General features: G+C 36.6%; 1 protein-coding gene across 1 annotated transcript in view; it reads right to left on the reverse strand.

Annotated features, from left to right (window-relative positions):
- LOC109110157 overlaps nt 1-15992 on the reverse strand; it is a 71682-nt gene that overhangs the window by 23784 nt on the left and 31906 nt on the right. The gene's annotated exons all lie outside the window — the stretch shown is intronic.

The raw sequence follows: 15992 nt of genomic DNA on the forward strand, positions 1-15992 counted from the left end.
GATAAAGCATAGATTGTCTTTGTCCTGCACTTTCTGTTCAGTTCCATTAACCTGCAGCATTTCTCTCTTTATAAATAATGTCTTGATCTTTCTGACATCACATTTAATGGATCATTTGATGAATCCTTCCTCAAACTTTCAGTACAACAGACCTGAAGAAAGAAACACACACTTTCTCACACGTTTAACACTCCACTAATATAAACTCTACAGACTGTGAGTAGATCACTGAAGACTCTTAATGTAATATTGCAACTAGGGCTGCTGATTTCATGCAGTAATAATTTTATATTACGGAAAAATATTAATGTGTTAAAAATATAAACACAATAAACGCACCTCGCCCCGGCTCAGACCTGTCCATCATCTTACACTAAAAACTACAGTGTAAGTTTTACACACATAACACGACACTCAAAGTGCAGTGAAAAATATTATGTGTTAAAAATATAAACACAAATAAATGCACTCCACATTATGTTTCATCTGCAATGACATTGTAAAATTTTATGGAGAACCATAGATATGTAGATGTAGATTTGACCGCTTCAGATACATCGATGCATCCGCCATCTTGGAACAGTCAACATGTCACCCAAAGTAAAAGCATTTCACAGCCTCTGGTTGTGTAAAAACCGCAGAGATTTAAACTCCAGAAGAAATGGGATAAACTTTCACAGGTGAGAATGAGTTGATTTGTATTTTTATAACTCAATCATTCATCACAGTCAGGAGCTCATGTGCCCTGAAATTATTAGATGTCAAGGAAAAAGGTTGCAGTGTAAGTTCATTTAACATATAATTTGTGTAAAATATAAAGTGTTGCACATTTTATTGGTACAGAGGTGGTTATGTGTTATTTTGTAAAAACGCAACTTCTTTTTATCATTTACTTAGAAGCACCACAATTAAATTATCCTTCATAGGGACTACAGAACAGATACTTTGAACACACTGAACAACAGTTAGACAGAAAACAAAAACCCATCCTTCATGTTTCCAGGGAGTGTGTTTGTTAAACTCGTACCACATTCTGATGTCTGTGTCACTGGAGAGGTCAAACTAGAGGTCACAGCTGCAGTAGTTGGTCCTGAAATAAAACATCAGAACAGAATCAGCTGCTTTCTCTCTGAACCACATCAACACCATTCACTGCTGAGATCAAGCTGAAACAAACTCATGACACTTTTCAAAAATCAAGAGAACTGACTGTTTTACATGATCAGTGTTGCTTTAGTTCTTATGTATATGTGACATTCATGTATTAGAAGCTCACCAGGACAGTGTTTGAGTCTAATGTTCTTCTGTGTGTGACTGACGTGATTCTTCATGCTGCAGCTGATGTCTCCATCAGTTCCCTCATCCAGATCAATGCTGCTGTTTCCATTCATCAGTGGATCTCCTTTCAGAGTCCAGCTGTAGAGGAGCTGATCCCCCTCAGAGGAGCAGGACACCCTCATCACCCCACTGGAGGAGCAGATGATTGACACTTCCACTGAGCCAATAGGAGCTGGAGGGAGGGGCACATGACAGTCACATGACAAACACAGAAGAATCTTGTTCTTCCACACTACTCATACTATTACTGGAGTCTGTAGTGTGTTTACTGTGTGCTACAGGAATAAAAACCTTCCCAGAGATTCAACTGAATGATCTGCATGAGAGTGAGATCTTTGGAGAACATGAGACTGGAATGAGTCTGATGAGAGAGTTTCTGTACCTTCAACAATCACTGGAAGATCTCTAGATGTTTCTGTGCCGTTTGAGTGAACGAGTATTAATCTGTAATTCCCAGAATCTGCTCTGATCACACGCTTTATTATCACAGTCCCATCAATGATGTTCACTTCAGGATCTGTTATTATAAAGATCACATTGACTCTCCTCATACTGCCATTCTTTACTCTACAAACTGGACCCGTCTGCTGTGTTTGTTGTTTATTCTCTTTTTTATCTTCAGGTCATATTTACTAGCGTCCACCATCAGCAGATTGAGTTTGTCTCTCAGAGCTGCGTAACAGGGAACAGATTTATCAAAACTGCAGTTCCACTCCAGACCTGAAGAACAAAACACACACACACAAACACACAGAGATATGTAGCAAAATTTAAAGACATCATTAATTAAAATCAGACACTTATTACACAAACACTGAAGGAATTAAAGTTGAACAGAAGTAAGATTTCAGACTCTTGATCTGATCTCAGTTCATCTCAGTAACGCTCATCTAATGCTTAACTCTTTTCTCTTGAAGAACAAAGACATGTGTGTGTCTCCTGACTTAATACTGATATAATTAACAGGATACTGAACATAATCATATTACTGGACAGATTTAACTAATACAAAAATAACAGTTAAAATAAAAAAACATTTATTTTAATTCAGAAACGTCTGTTTTACATTGAAATATCAGCTAGTCTATATGCTCTCATTCATCTTAATGTTCATTTAATTCAAACTAAACTGTCCTGCTTTCACTGTGTACACTGTTTTCTTCCTAAAAATGCTTTATGTGTGTTAACATGCAGTATTCTGATCACGCAGAAATAGTTTGACCTGCGGTTTTCTGTCCAAACCCCATTACACTGACATTTCTCTCTATATTAATAATGTCTTCATCTTTCTGAAAACAAATACAACAAATACATAAAAAAGATAAAAGAAAAAGAATAAATATGAAAAAGTGAAATAAATACATTGTACAAAATACTAAAGCTTTTCAGTATAACGGATATGAAGAAACACACACTTCCTCTCACATGTGTAATACTCCACTAACACAAACTCTTAAGATGACTAGATCACTGCAAACACTCAAATGCAGCAGTTTGCAGCAGCAGCATCAGTCCAAATAACATTGATGTAAAAGTGACTCACATGCAGCAGTTTGCAGCAGCAGCATCAGTCCAAAGATCAGCATCATTTCTCTAAAGTCCAGTCTCCAGCAGAAGAGTGTGACGCTGCTTCAGATCGTCTGTGTTCTGGCTCTCATCAAGCGTCTTCACTGCGAGACTCACACTGGACTGACACACGAGGAAACATCTGACCGCTTCACCGAGGAAAGAGGAAGTTTCCTCATATGGGGGAAGACACATGCTGTTAGTTCACATCACAATTCATCTAAAACAAGAAACTAAGAGAACGAAGGAACCATTTTCAAACACCTTGTTTTAGAAGCAACAAGTGGGGAGTATTTGTTTATAAATTATTTAAAATGAGTAATTATGAGAACAACTTTACAGATTCTCCTTTAAATCAGATGAAACAGTATCTTTCCTTCACTGATGAAATGCTGTAGACATGTTTATTGAGAGTAAAGCAGAATCAGGTCTATATGTGGTGTTTCCAGCAGACTGTGTGTGATGATGTGTGACTCGGATCCATCAGTTGATGTGTGAATGAAGAGAGGATTCTGAGCTTCAATCTTCTGTCTGCTGCAGCTGAGACTCATGGGACATTGAGTTTATAGCTGCTCAGAGCTGCTCATGTAGAGAGCGACACCTGCAGGAGGAAACTACAACTACAGCTGCTTTCACTTCACTCAGAACATCACGACTTAAAGGGGTCATATGATGCGATTTCAATTGTTTCTTTCTCTTTGGAGTGTTACAAGCTCTTGGTGTATAAAGAAGATCTGTAAAGTTGCAAAGACTAAAGTCTCAAATCCAAAGAGATATTCTTTATAAAAGTTAAGACTCGTCACGCCCTCCTGAAACGGTTCTAACACGCCCCCACATCTCTACGTCAGTATGTGGGAAGATTTGCATAACAACGCCCAAATGTTCACGCAAAGAAAGGTGTAACTTTTATTCTCCTTGTAGTATTGTTGTTGCCGCAGAGACACTGTGTTTCATTGTGAAAGCAAAACTACTTTGTTTGTTCTTCCAAAAGAGGACACAACTAGAAATCAGTGGTTAAGTTGTATTTACAACACTGTTCCAGAACAGTTCAACCCAAATATTCAGATGTGTGCAGCACATTTTATGGAGGACTGTTTCCTAATGCTGGGAGAGAAGACTACAATGCCATCTGTTCTGACTCACATTCTGTAAGTACATGTTTTATATTTAAAGAATTTGCCACTGATGATTCAAACGCCAGTTTTGAGCAGTAGAGTAGTGCTTGTTTGTCGCTTCTCCGATCACAAATGCAGACATGGTTTTATGTTTACTCAGCGCAACACGTAAAAACACAGTATAAGTCATTATAATCAGTAATTATGTCCCTACTGGACATACGGCTCGTTTGTAATGGGTTTTGTTGGTTTTGTCTCGTCGCACCGGGACACACAGCATCACAGTATGTTAAGGGGCGTAACATTTCCATCACACACTTGAGGTATTCAGCCAATCACAACTCACTGAATAGCTGGCCAATCAGAACACACCTCTTTTCAGACTGATGAGCTTTGTAAAAATCTACGCGTTTCAGAAGGCGGGGCATAGAGGAGAAACAATAATGTACATTATGTAGAAAATAATGTGTTTTTTGAACCTTAAACAGCATAAACACATTTCATTACACCAAATAATGTTCTTTTTAGCGATGTCATATGACCCCTTTAAAATGAGCTTAATCTGATTTATTTGAACTTAACTTGTAATTAAAGCCACATTACGGATGCTCTTTTTTAATTTTTTTTTTTTAGATAAAATCAGCCAATTATTCATTCATAATTAACAAAAAATTAAGGATTATTCATTAATTCATTAAACTGTCACCAGTCCCCTCTGTGGGACACCTACATTTATTTCACTATATTACAATTAAATCCTTATCTAATCATGACAAACTATATATCGTTGGAAAGGTCTAAGAAAAAAAAATACATATTTTACCAATTTTTTTGTTAAAAATTATGTGGGAAAAGTAATAGATTAATTTATGACAAAAGTGCACCTCAAAAATCTACATCATAACAGAAGTTCTGAACCTTGTCAAAAAAAGTCTTCTTCGTTGTCTTTTTCTCTGTCACAATTTCATCAGAAATTATACATCAATTGGAAACTTAAAATCTCAAAATTCATCCTTTGAAACCCATTTTAAAAGCAGACATTGCATTACCATGAAAATGGTACATCAATATCATGTTACAAAATTTATTCATTCAAGAATTATAAAAATGTAAGTTTGGATCGTGCACTTTCACGTCTATGTTCAAAAATGTGAGTGAAAGTTAACGGGTTAATAAATAAGACAGTATCAGTGTTTTTGATTTGTTTTAATATCCCGATTCTCTGTGCTGAGTCTACAAATAATCTATATTCTGAGCTGTCGGGTCAGATTTTGTGGGAAATACAATGTTTACTTTATGTTCATAAACACAAAAAGGTTTGGCTACTATATCTTGTGTGCTGAGGAATAATTTTATTGCTACAGTGAATAGGCCTAATGTTGTTGCATAAGTTTTGACCTACAGTCAATCTAGAATTTACCATGAATAGTCTAAAAAATAATAACAAATGTGGAATCATTCTGTTAGATCAAATGAAAATGGACTTTATTAATTTTTTTTTTAATTTAATTAGCTTGTGACTAGCTTGAAATACTTTTTAACTTCAAAGTGTTTTATTTCCATTTACCTCAAAAAAGTTAAGCATAACAAATTCAGCAATGAGCCCATTACAATTTCTAAAGAACGGCTTATCAATATTCTAAGATGACACACATATCTTGTGAAGAAAAATGCACAAATGTGGTTAAACTTGTTAAAATAAATCTAAAAAAAACCACAGCCAGAAAACACCAGACGCTGCTAAACTGAGACACGGATGAAGAGCTTCAAACAGATAAAACATCTAAACAGACACTGAAAATAAATAGAAATAAACCAAATCAAGAATAAAGTAAAAGAGCAAGAGCAGAAATGTGAAAATAAACATACAGAATGAGTTTACGATCTGACAGATCTGATTCAGAGAAATAAAAGAGTTTGATCACAGATGAACAGAAGGAGTTTCATATAATGACATAAAAATACTGCTAGTTCATTCAAAGAGGAAAAGACAAATGAATAAAATAAGCAATAAAACTATTACAAAACACAGCTGTCCAGAAAATAATCTTCATAACTAAAACTGTAGAAAATCTGTGTTAATTCATATCTCCAGGTTTAATGAATCTCTTGGTTTTATATAAGATCTGTTGTTGACAGGTGAAAGCTGGACTGATTCTGAACTCATTTCTCACAGATGTGAAGATCTGCTGCTGCTCTCATGAATCTTCTGCTGTGTGTTCATGTCTCTCTCTAAATCTTCTCATTCTCACTTTCTGATCCTTCCTGTTTCTTTCCTAAAAGCATCACATCATCATGTTCACACTCTTAATATTTGCATGTCAAATCTATAATAATGATGATTAGAAATGTCTCTCACCCTGACGTGTGTCTCATGTAGATGTGAAAACCTCCTAACAGACCAAACAGAACCATCATCTGGAGACACCAGACCAGAACAAACACCACAGACACTGAACACACTGAACAACACAAACACATCAATCAATCAATCAATCAATCAATCAATCAATCAATCAATCAATCAATCAATCAATACCACAGACAATGAACAACAGTTAGACAGAAAACAAATCCATTCTTCATGTTTCCAGGAGTGTGTTTGTTAAACTCGTACCACATTCTGATGTCTGTGTCGATACAGAGGTCAAACTAGAGGTCACAGCTGCAGAAGTTGGTCCTGAAAAAAAACATCAGCACAGAATCAGCTGCTTTCTACACTAACCAAAAAAAAACAAATCACTGCTGAGATCAAGCTGAAACAAACTCATGACACTTTTCAAGAATCAAGAGAACTGACTGTTTTATATGATCAGTGTTGCTTTAGTTCTTATATATATGTCACATTCATGTATTAGAAGCTCACCAGGACAGGGTTTTGAGTCTAATGTTCTTCTGTGTGCTTGACTGACGTGGTTCTTCACACTGCAGCTGATGTCTCCATCAATTCCCTCATCCAGATCAATGCTGCTGTTTCCATCCATCAGTGGATCTCCATTCAGAGTCCAGCTGTAGAGGAGCTGATCCCCCTCAGAGGAGCAGAACACTGAAATCTGATTGGAGGAGCAGATGATTGACACTTCCACTGAGCCAATAGGAGCTGGAGGGAGGAGCACATGACAGTCACATGACTCTTTCTCGACTCTTTATAAGCCAATATAAAGACATTTATAAACAAAATTGATATCTGATATAATAGCTGGATTGAATTAAACATGCAGTGTAGGTCAGTCATGAGACAATGTAGCAAATGACTGTTTGAAATGCTTTCACGTGTTAGTTTTTAAACAGTATGCAGTATACAGTAAGCAGCATGCTGTTATTTCATTTTGAAAACAGTCTTAAATGGAAAGTGCAGATGAATTAGACTAAATTCATCTAGACATTCAGTAATGAGCTGCAATAAAAACCTTCCCAGAGATTCAACTGATTGATCTGCATGAGAGTGAGATCTTTGGAGAACATGAGACTGGAATGAGTCTGGATGAGAGAGTTTCTGTACCTTCAACAATCACTTGAAGATCTCTAGATGTTTTCTGTGCCGTCTGAGTGATCGAGTCTTAATCTGTAATTCCCAGAATCTGCTCTGATCACACGGTTTATTATCACAGTCCCATAAATGATGTTCACTTCAGGTCTGTTATTATAAATATCACATCCATTCTTGCTGCCATTCTATACTCTACAAACTGGACCATATTCTGTGTTGTATATCCTCTTTCTTATCCTCAGGTCATATTTACTAGCGTCCAGCTCCATCAGCAGATTGAGTTTGTGTTCCAGAGCTGCGTAACAGGGATCAGATTGATCAAAACGGCAGTTCCACTCCACACCCTTAAGAACAAAACACACACACACACACACACACACACACACACACACACACACACACACACACACACACCATTAAATAAAATCAGACACATATTACAAACATTAAAGGAATTAAAGTTGAACAGAAGTAAGATTTCAGACTCTTGATCTGATCTCAGTTCATCTCAGTAACGCTCATCTAATGTTTAACTCTTTTCTCTTGAAGAACAATGACATGTGTGTCTCCTGACTTAATACTGATATAATTAACAGGATACTGAACATAATCATATTACTGGACAGATTTAACTAATACAAAATAACTTTTAAAATAAAACATTCATTTGAATTCAGAATGTCTGTTTTAAATTGAAATATCAGCTAGTCTCTATGCTCTCATTCATCTTAATGTTCATTTAATTCAAATTAAACTGTCCTGCTTTCACTGTGTACACTGTTTTCTTCATAAAATGCTTTATGTGTGTTAACATGCAGTATTCTGATAATGCAGAAATAGTTTGACCTGCATTTTCTGTCCAACCCCATTACACTGACATTTCTCTCTATATTAATAATGTCTTAATCTTTCTGACATCATATTTAATGAAGACATCATTTATATAAAAAAAAGAAAAGAATGAAAGGTATGAAAAAGTTAATAAATACATTTATAAAATACTAAAGCTTTTCAGTATAACGGATATGAAGAAACACACACTTCCTCTCACATTTGTAATACTCCACTAACACAAACTCTTAAGATGACTAGATCACTGCAAACTCTTAATGTAGTATTACAACTCAAATGATTTTATTCCAGATGAGCTTGATGTGAAAGTGACTCACATGCAGCAGTTTGCAGCAGCAGCATCAGTCCAAAGATGAGCATAATTTCTCTAAAGTCCAGTCTCCAGCAGAAGAGTGTGACGCTGCTTCAGTCACACAGTCACTTCTCACTCTGACAGAAGAGCGTCTGACACTCAGCTGCGTTCACCATATAGTGATTCAACTACTTCAGAGAAGAGGAAGTTCAGATCATTACTGGATTTGTTTTTCTGTCATTGTGTCGTCACAAGGAAAAATTGGCTGTGGCGAGACTGAGAATAAAAACCACTGCTGACTAACAAACATCTACTAAAGTGAGAATAAAAAACACTGCTGACTAACAAACATCTACTAAAGAAAACATGATTTGCACGTTTCTGTCAACTTTCACATGGCTTAAAATGAGTTTAATTGTATTTATTTGAACTTCAAATAAATCACTCTTTCTGCAAAACCTTAAACAAGTTCAGGCAGATTAAACACTTTTTCAAAACCTCAAACACCCTTTCAAATAAACTCTAAACATATTCTCACTCACAACTGCAACAGGGTTGTCATCGTTTACACACAATGATTCAAAACTGTTCACACTCGTTTCTAAATATGTGAATGTACAAAATACAAGCCAGTTCAAAGTGCACAGATGGCATGGGTGCATCCATCAATCTGAGAGGTGAGGAAGAGGAGGACGAGGAAGAGCAAGACCAAGACCAAGAACAGTCACTTCAGATGAAATCAGAGCTACTGTGATAGACCATGTTCTTGTGTGGCAGGACAAAGAGTTCAACCTAAATTGAGCAGATTCTCTGTGGCCACCAGAATCATCTGGAAAGTTCAGAAGAACAGCAAAAGAAGAGTGGAAGAGAATCTTGTTTAGAATTGCAAGACTATCATGTTAGAATGGAAGAACTGGCCTGTGGTGACAGAAACCTGCTGTCTTGTCAAGGCTAGATACGCCACACACAGGTTTTTTTCCCCGTTGCCTGCTTGCGACGTAGATGAAGTCCTCTGATTCATATGTATTTATTGCATGTGTATATACTGTGTGTACACATACAGTATACATATATATATGTATTTTGAGAAATGAGTAATGGCTTCAAGAAATGTGTTTTATCTTTCTGCTAAACTTTAAACATGTTCAGGCTCCAGTTTTTCTGAGTTGCTAAAACACTAAACCCCAATCTCTGAACCAAATTCTCAGTAGCTTAAACCAATTTGTCGTATAAAGCACTCTTTCTGCTAAACTTTAAACATGTTCAGGCAGTTAGGCTCTATTTGCAGATCTCATGCACTCTTTTTGCAAAACTCTAAACACATTCTCATTCACTTAACCACTTTTCACACTGTGATGCATTTGTGCTGCAAAATGCTAAACACAAGCGGCAAAAGTTAAACAGAACTAAAGTACAGTTGTCATTGTTTACACACAACGATTCAAAATTGTTCACACTTGTTTCTAATGATGTGATTGTTCAAAATATTAGCCAGTTCAGAGTGCACTGATGGCACAGGTGACTGAATCATGATACGAACAATAGATGGAAACAATCTGAGAAGGAGAGGAGGAAGAGTACATGTAAGAAGTGGAGGATGAGGAGAGGAAGAGGAAGGTTTAGAGAGTGTTATCAAGGCTGGATCTGTCAGACCACAGGGGTTTTTCTCTTTGTTTAGCAGAAAAGACCACATTACTTGTGATGTGGACAAAGTCCTCAGGCCGGACTCAAGCACAAAGACATGATGCTGAGACAGAATGAATCTCTAATTGACCCTGATTTTAAACCTGCACAACTTACAGTATTTGTGTGTACTGTAACATGCTATTCACAGTTTTACAGTATTTCACAATTGCTAAAACACTAAACCCCATTCTCTGAACCCAATGCTCAGTGGCCTAAACCCATTTGTCGAATCAGTCACTTTGTAGGCAAAACCTTAAACAAGTTCAGGTAGTTAAGACACTGTTTGCAAATCTCATCCACTCTTTTTGCAAAACTCTAAACACATTCTTACTCACTAAAACACAATACATGTGGCAAAAGTTAAACACAACTACAACACAGCTGTCATCGTTTACACACAACAGCACAAAATTGTTCACACTTGTTTCTAATGATGTGATCAAATCAGTTGTCTAAAATATAAGCCAGAACAGGTGGCCCAGGTACGTTGAGTGTTGATAACACAATGGATGGAAACAATGTGAGAGGCAGAGGAGGAAGAGTTTGTGTAAGAGGTGGTGGACGAGGAGGAAGAGTACAAGGACAACGAAGAGCAAGAACAAGAATAGTAATTTCAGATCAAATTCAGGCAACTGTGATAGACCATGTTCTTGTTCATGGAATGACAATGAGGGAAGCAGGACAAAGAGGACAACCCAATTTGTCCAGATTCTCTATGGTCACCATAATCAGGACATTCAGAGAAGAGAACATGTAAATGTATTGTTTTTCTAATTTGTGCGACTGAAAGTTTACTGTATACATTTGATATAGTACATCAGTTTGTCAATAGAAAGGGGAGTGGGGAAAAAAAATTGTGGCAATACATTTGTGCAGAAAAGTGTGATGTCCATTACACATTGTTTCTACATTTTACATATGAATGTGATGTCCATTACTATTGTTTCTGTATGTATACATTTGTAGGAGCATTTTTCCCTTTTGTAGAATTCCAAGACTACCAAATGAAGGTGGAAGGACTCCTTTGTTCTCCCAACAGCAAGAGACTGTCATTGTTGATATGGTCCGTCAAAACATTGTCATCCGACTGCGTGAAATACAGACTTGTAGAAGACAATGTAAACTTTGAAGGTATCCACAGTGTCAGCCTTTCTACCATTTCCCGTGTCCTCCATCGCAACAAAGTAAGCATCAAGCAAGTGTACAGAGTACCCTTTGAGCGCAATTCAGAAAGGGTCAAAGATCTACGATATCAGTATGTGCAAGTAAGTGTACACTTTCAGCACTGATGCTTACAGTACAAGTTTGTAGCCTACAGTTATTGTCCTATACTGTTACTGTAACTGCACTATATTGTAGTGTATGTAAATCAGGAGTGCATATACATATGTACATACACTTTTGCAGCAGTATGTCTTTCTGTAACACTTACTAAACTATTTATTTATCTCTTTTATATATAGAGGGTTTTTGAAATGGATTCAAGTGGAAAGGCCCCATGAATATATTTTTGTAGATGAAGCAGGGTTCAATCTGGCGAAGAGGAGAAGGAGAGACTGGAGCATAATTGGCCAACGTGCCATTGTGGAAGTCCCTGGCCAGCGTGGCGGCAATGTCACCCTATGTGCAGCCATAAGCAATGGGGGGGTTCTACACTATCATGCAACCCTGGGGCCATATAACACTGACCATCTTCTTACATTTCTGGGTGGTCTTTGGGATGTTTTGTTTGAACGTGAGCAGCAGGATCATCATCAGGCAGTGCATCCTGTCTATGTTGTGGTTTGGGACAATACGAATACGTGAGTGGTTCAACATCAACCAGCGATTCGTGAATGTTTGCCTTCCACCATACAGCCCTTTCCTCAACCCAATAGAAGAGTTTTTTTCTCTGCGTGGCGATGGAAGGTCTATGACCGTAACCCATATACAAGAGTAAATCTTTTACAGGCAATGGAATTGGCCTGTGATGATATAGGTGTGGAGTGTTGTCAAGGCTGGATCCGTCACGTGATAGGGTTCTTCCCCCGTTGGGGACAACATTGCATGTGACGTGGATGAAGTCCTCTGGCCGGACCCAGCACAAAGACGGGATGCTGAGGCAGAATGAATCTCTCACTGACTTTGATTTTGCAATTGCACAATATTTTGTGTAATACGCTTTTCATGTAGAGTTGTCTTTGTTCTTTGGGCTTACTTTATTTTTATGCTGAAAATACAGAAAATTCAATACTGTATTACTTGCAGTACTAACAGAATGCAATATATTTGCCGAGTTGTGAATTATTTACTTTTATTTATGGCAAAATTATTTTCTATATGCAATAAAAAAAAAAATTATCTGTAACTACATGCCCTGGACGCTGTGTTGTCATTTTTTTAAAAAAAATTTTATGTAGTGTCTAATGAATGCTGATGAGTACTTATATATTGACTGGCTGTGTTTATGTTTATTTTTTTTTTTTTTAAGAAAGCATTGTTTGATTTTGAGCACAGATCAAACGGTTTTGAGGCAAGTGTTTGATTTTGCAAGAAGAGTCAGGAGTTTTGTGAATGTAGTTTAAAGACTGAGTTTTGTGTTTAAAGTTTTGAGAATATGGCTGAAGGTTTCAAGAAATGTGTTTTAAGCAATTGTGAAATACTGTATTATATATATATATATCCAAACATTCAGTACTATTCAATATTCAGCACAATACTATTCTTACAGTATACATACAGTACGTCTATACAATATATTCACCTTATAAATTACTTTTTTACAGAATTACAAAATTGTTTTTTTACTTTTTTTTGTACTTTTTTTCTGTAATGTTCTGGATGCCGTGTTCTACATTTTTCTCTCTGTAGTGTCTGATGAATGCTCTGTAGTGTTTATTTTTATTGACTGGTGTGTGTACGATCTGAGAGCACTGTTTGATTTTGAGTGCAAGTGAAATGGTTTTGCAGTGATTGTTTGATTTTGACGGAACGGAGATTCAGAGGTTTCTTGAATTTAGTTTGAGTATTTGGTTTTGTGTTTAAGGTTTTGAGAAAATGAGGGATGGTTTCAAGAAATGTGTTTTAGCAATTCAGAAAACTGTAATGGCCAAGATAATCTGCATCTCCTGCGCTCCATCAAGTCTCTCTCATAATAGCTGTCAACACTCCAAATTAATGAACGACTCAGATTAACTGTACAGCATGTGTGTAAGACTCTCTAAAACTAAAAATTATTTTATCACAAATCTTTCAGTGAGTAAAAACTGGCTGTGTATGTAGTATTATAGATTACACAACATTATTATTTTATATTATTTTCAAATTCATTTTTAAATTATTATTATAGGGTAGCAGTGGCTGGGACAGATTTTAAAAATAAATTCTTATTAAAAAGATGCAATCTAATCCTGAAGTGATGTAAATCGAATTACCACAGATTGCCACAAAGTTTTTGGACCTGTTGCCATGACAGCAAGTCCAGGATGAGCTTCGAAGAACCAAATAATCCAAGATCATGCCGAATCATCAACAATCAAATCCAGCTAACTGAGTTAGCGTCGTATGAAGAACAGGCCCCTGGAGGTCCAGCTTGTCTTCAACCAGAACCACATTATACAGTAAAAGACAAAACACACTTTTCTTTGATATGAGCGCCATCTGCAGGAGGAAACAGCAATTACAGCTAAATTCATTTACTAAAATTAATTTGATTTGTCTGGATTATTATTTGTCACTTTTATTTTATGTCTGTTTAAATTCAATGATGTGTGCTTTCTGTTAGTTAAAATGTTTATTGACTGCATAAAAACCCTTAAAAATTCAATGATCGTGAGATGTTTGACTGTGAAGAGATTCATTTCAAAGCATTTTATTTTTATTTTACTCTTTAACAAAATTAAGTTTAAATTCAACACTAATTTCATTAACAATATATATATTTTTTAAATTATGCTTATCAATATTCTATGATGGCACAAATATCTTCTTAAGAAAAAATGCACAAATGTGGCTAAATGTGTTAAAGCCATTTAAAAAAAAAAAAACAGAACATGAAAGAAAATTTGTTAAAAACATGGACAACAAAACACCAGACGCCCCAAAAAACTGAGACACGGATCAAGAGGAAGAGTTCTGAATAGATAAAACATCTAAACAGAAACCGCATATGAAGAAAAATCAACAAAAAACAACAGAATAAACAATAAAATAATAAGAGCAGAAAATGTGAACATAAACAGACAGAATGACTTCACAACCTGATGAACAGCAGTTTCATGTAATGATATAAAATACTGCTAGTTCATTCAAAGCATAAAGACAAATGAATAAAATAAGCCTGATCTAATCAAAGAAGAGATTCTTAACTAAAACTGCAGAAAATATCTTCTGGCTTTATTCTGTAAGATCTCCTGCTGCTGACAGGTGAAAGCTGGACTGATTCTGAACTCATTTCTCACAGATGTGAAGATCTGCTGCTGCTCTCATGAATCTTCTGCTGTGTGTTCATGTCTCTCTCTAAATCTTCTCATTCTCACTTTCTGATCTTCCTGTTTCTTTCCTAAAAACATCATCATCATCATCATCATCATATTCACCATCCTCACACTCTTAATAATTGCATGTCAAATCCATAATGATGATGATAAATGTCTCTCACCTGACGTGTCTCATGTAGATGTGAAAAGCTCCTAACAGACCGAACAGAACCATCATCTGGAGACACCAGACCAGAACAAACACCACAGAAACTGAACACACTGAACAACACAAACACATCAATCAAATCAATCAATCAATCAATCAATCAATCAATCAATCAATCAATCAATCAATCAATCAATCACTACCACATACAGTGAACAACAGTTAGACAGAAAACAAACCCATCCTTCATGTTTCCAGTGGTGTGTTTGTTAAACTCGTACCACTTTCTGATGTCTGTGTCGATAGTAGCTCACCAGTAGGACAGACTAGTCTAATGGTCTTCTGTGCGTGACTGACGTGGTTCTTAACACTGCAGCTTATGTTTCCATCAGTTCTCTCATCCAGATCAATGCTGCTGTTTCCATCCATCAGTGGATCTCCATTCAGAGTCCAGCTGTAGAGGAGCTGATCCCCCTCAGAGGAGCAGAACACCCTCATCACCCCACTGGAGGAGCAGATGATTGACACTTCCACTGAGCCAATAGGAGCTGGAGGGAGGGACACATGACAGTCACATGACAAACACACAGGAGAATCTTGTTCTTCCACACTACTCATACTCTTACTGGAGTCTGTAATGTGGTTTACTGTGTGCTACAGGAATAAAAAACCTTCCCAGAGATTCAACTGATTGATCTGCATGAGAGTGAGATCTTTGGAGAACATGAGACTGGAATGAGTCTGATGAGAGAGTTTCTGTACCTTCAACAATCACTTGAAGATCTCTAGATGTTTCTGTGCCGTCTGAGTCAGTGAGTATTAATCTGTAATTCCCAGAATCTGCTCTGATCACACGGTTTATTATCACAGTCCCATCAATGATGTTCACTTCAGGTCTGTTATTATAAAGATTACATTCCCTCATACTCATCCTGTCATTCTTTACTCTACAAACTGGACCATCTGCTGTGTTGTATATCCTCTTTTTTTAACATCAGGTCATATTTTCTAGCATCCCACACCATCA

The sequence above is a fragment of the Cyprinus carpio genome, chromosome A14, assembly GCF_018340385.1.
Source record: "Cyprinus carpio isolate SPL01 chromosome A14, ASM1834038v1, whole genome shotgun sequence".
Classification (NCBI taxonomy): Eukaryota; Metazoa; Chordata; class Actinopteri; order Cypriniformes; family Cyprinidae; genus Cyprinus; species Cyprinus carpio.